Source organism: Mus caroli, chromosome 1 (genome assembly GCF_900094665.2).
Source record: "Mus caroli chromosome 1, CAROLI_EIJ_v1.1, whole genome shotgun sequence".
Taxonomy (NCBI): Eukaryota; Metazoa; Chordata; class Mammalia; order Rodentia; family Muridae; genus Mus; species Mus caroli.
In genome coordinates, this window is record NC_034570.1 from 178842582 (window position 1) to 178846662 (window position 4081).

The 4081-nt window shown below is 39.9% G+C and overlaps 1 protein-coding gene across 1 annotated transcript in view; it reads right to left on the reverse strand.

Moving 5' to 3' along the window:
- Positions 1-2662, reverse strand: part of Kctd3 (potassium channel tetramerization domain containing 3) — a 59690-nt gene extending 57028 nt beyond the window's left edge. The window contains exon 1 of the mRNA XM_021167624.2: positions 2156-2662. The gene's annotated coding sequence lies outside the window, so the exon portion shown is untranslated. The remainder of the gene's footprint in view (positions 1-2155) is intronic.
- Between the last annotated feature and the right edge of the window lie 1419 nt (positions 2663-4081).

Below are 4081 nucleotides of genomic sequence, written 5' to 3' on the forward strand. Positions count from 1 at the left end.
CCCGTTTTGGTTTGTGGTTTTTGACTTTATAAGCCTGTAAAAAGTTTGGGCCGGGGTCGAACTCCCCTGCCCCCTGTGCGGTGCATGAGTTTCGACCCCAGCATGCTGGCTTGAGCGCTCCTTTGTTGTTTGTGTGTTTGTGTGCCATTAAAGTCTCCTGTAGTTACAGGGAGTTTGGTCTCAGCATCCTACTGGGTGTGGGCCTTCCCGAGGAGGGACTCCCCGCAGGGGGCGGGGGGGGGGGGTCTTTCAACACCAATCACTCTGGCAGCTAGCATGCTCTTGTAGCATTCTGTGGAAAAAACACAAACATGCCCTCTTCCCTGTATTAAATACCTAATCAGGATCATGTCATATGCCAATACGTGGATCCTACCATCTCACCTAGGCATGAGTATGCCTAGTTGTAGGATGCTATAGGCACTCAGCAAAGAGTTCCTTGGCGTCCAAATTTAATTTTTTTAAAAGCATGATTTAAATAATGTGCATGGGAATATAATTGCCACCGTTTTGTTTTGTTTTGTTTTTAAGATACTATTTTAAAGTTCCACGATATCTTGTCCTCGAGAATTATAAGGAATCCCAGTACTATGGGTAACATTAAATTGCTGACAAAACATCTCAAATGCTTGACTAATACCCAGTTCCATTATCTGTTTTAATCTGATTTGGAACACCAAGCACAGAAAAATAATGCAGGCAATGACTAATTACATTTTTAGTTGCTTCTCCTGTTAACGCAGTTGCAACTGGAAAGCCTGAGAAGGTATCAATAGTCACATGCGCATATTTTATTTTTCTAAAATATGAGTAACCATTTGCAATAATTGATTAAGTATAAGTCCTCAAAAATTAACACCATTATGTGGAAGAGGCAGAAACCGAGGGCACTGAGAAGAAGTCTTATCAATTTGACATGCACATTTTAGAAAAATAACAAATTATCATCTCAAGCCATTCCTATTTTGATGATGTAAAGAATGAGACTATATGGCCAATTGTTCTTGTGTAAGGCCTATAATCTGCCTGGGATACAAATCTATTTTGGCATTGTCTTAAGGGATCTTGTCCAGGCAGTCCAGGATGAGTTTTTAAATGTCCAAAGACAGTCCTTTAAAGGAATAGTACTATCTCTTGACTTGAGTTGTATATGCATAGACAATTGCAAAATTTGAGAATTACCAGTATCTAAAAAGGAACTGAAAGGAAATAAAACTTGAGACCTGTGATTCACGTAATGTATGTCAAATAGCCCCGCACCTCCCGTTCGCCCCCTTTCTACAGAGAGCATAGTTAAAGGCTGAAACATTAACCAGATGCATTGTCAACTCAGAGAAGCCCCTGGCTTTAGAGTCCTTATACACCCCAGCCTGCACGCACTACTCTGCTGACTCAATCATGTTGCTGAAGTTTGAATGGGCCAATCGTATGTGACCGCACCAATTCCTCCCTGCTGATGTTTGAGTGAACCAATCATGTACAACTGTGCCAATTCCTCCCCCAGAGCCAGCCCCTTTTCTATAAAAACCCCTAGCTTCCAAGCCTCGTGGTCGATTCCTCTGTCTCCTGCGCGAGATACGTATGGACCCGGAGCTCCACCATTAAAGCTACCTCGTGCTTTTGCATCAAGGAAGTCTCTCGTGTTTCTTTGGATAACCCTGCATCCCGAGACTTGAGTGGGGGGGGGGGGCTCCTTCTTGGGGTCCTACAGAACAATTTCAAGCAATTGTAAGCCCTGACATTTTGCACACACACACACACATACTATCAGTAACCAAATTAAAGCTTGATTTTTCAACATTTCAAAACACTGGCTACAGCACACCATTCAATTATCTGTGCTGAAGCAGGAGGAAACTCAAAAGAATAAGCATGTGATCCAATCACATATACTTCTCTCTCATAGAAGGGCTGTTTTTAAATACAGTAGATGGATTCTTTATGGGATACAGACATAATTTTATAGGAAATACAATAGTGTACATACAAGCAAATTTTGACTTCTTATCTTTTAGATAATGATTATCAATTTTACCTAAAAAGTTTACTATGCAATAGGCCAAATATAAATATTCTGCAATAACCAATGTAATTGCTGTTTGAAACAAGGAGTAGATGTCTTATCAGGTTTTTAAAGACATTCTTTCCAAAATACCTTCATGATTCTAGGCTGGCCTCCCAACTCCAGATCCTCCTGCCTCTGCCTCCTTCAGCAAATCCTACTGGCCTGTGCCACCTACAATTTTTTTTATTAACACCACAACAGCTTTATAACAGGATGTTAAAAGTTTACTTGGAGATGAAAAAAGATAAATCCACATTAATGTTCTCTTTTGCCAAAGAATTGCTGTGAGCACATTGAGTAACAATAACTGAAATGAGCAGTTAATGTTTGGTTACCATTGATTACAATTGATTGCAGAAGCTTCCTGCAAAGCTATCCTGTCTCTTCCCAGTTAATTTGCATCTCTCTTGACAACATCCCACAAAGGCTTGAGTCCTCCTGTGGTGAACTTAAGGTGAGGTCTTAGCCAATTAACATCTCCTAGAAGCTTTTGAAAATAATTTGCAAATCATCTTTTCTTTCATGAATTTTCTGTGCCACACTTTCTCTAGGATATAACTGAGGCCCCAAATATTGAAAAAGACATTGCCTCTGAATCTTTTCTGGAGCAACAAATACTCCAAAATTTTCCTTTTTCCTTTCCTTTCCCTTTCCCTTTCCCTTTCCCTTTCCCTTTCCCTTTCCCTTTCCCTTTCTTTCTCTTTCCCTTTCCCTTTCCCTTTCCCTTTCCCTTTCCCTTCCCTTTTCCTTCCCTCCCCTTCCCCTCCCCTTTCCTCTCCTCTTCTCTTCTCTTTCTTTCTTTATTTTTTTAATTAAAAAAAATTTTTTTTTTTGGTTTTTCGAGACAGGGTTTCTCTGTGTAGCCCTGGCTGTCCTGGAACTTACTCTGTAGACTAGGCTGGCCTGGAACTCAGAAATCTGCCTGCCTCTGCTCCAAAAATTTTAAAGCTCCTTATGTAAGAGCAAAGGTTTGTAGTGAATTGACATCAGATGAATCAGCTAAAAACATACTATCCGTATAATAAGCAATATACACTGAAAGATTGAAAGTCCTAGCTTCTTGTATTGAAGCAGAGACAAAAAAAAAAATTTTTTTTTTTTTTTTACATAATGTAAGATTGTTAGCCATCCCTAGAGGCAAAACTTTCCAATGACTACAAGCTCACTAGAAGCAAACCCTTTACAATTATCAGGATGCAAACAAACAAACAAACAAAAAATAACAACCTTCCAAATCCATAATAATTTTATATGGAGTAGGCAGGCCAGATTGTAATCCCTCTACAAGTTCCACAGACTCACTGGCCTTTCATAAATCTTAAGTTTAAACTTTATTTTGAACAACACCTGGATAGATCTGTAATAATGCTGTTTTGGCTTAAAAAAATTATTCCCCAGAGGCAAGGAGAGGTGAGGCCCCCAAAACTTCCCTAGGCAGTGTTTGCAAAACAAAAGAAATGCCACACAAGCCTCACTGAGGCTGCTCTGAACTTTGCATTAACTCAAATATAAATATTTCTTAATGTGAGCAGATTGCCTGAGTCCTGGCCCAAAGATTACCTCTCCTGCAGTGAGGGCAGATTCCAGGGGAGCAATTCTACTCTCTATCTATGCCTCTAATTTTTGGACAGTCTTTCCTAAAATGATTTATACTTAAAACATTCCTTATCACCATGGTGTTGTAAAGGCATTGTTTGTCCTGCAGTCCCCTGCAAGGCAGTAACCATAGCTAGACTCTGATTGTACGGGGGTCCAATTTCTGTACAAAGACAAGAATATCCAGATAAGTCTGTCTTTGCTTTGTACGGCTGGATGGCTGCAGTGAGCTGCATTAGCATTCTCATAAGACAATTGTGTGGCAAAATAACCCCCTGCTTGAGGGTCTCTGAAAATTCTCCTAACTGTTTTTAGTAGCCTAACCACAAACTTCTGTTTGATAACCAATAATTTTCCACTGAAATCTCCTTTTTAATCTTGGTGGGGGGTTAAATTTTGCTTCTACCATTGTATCCAATA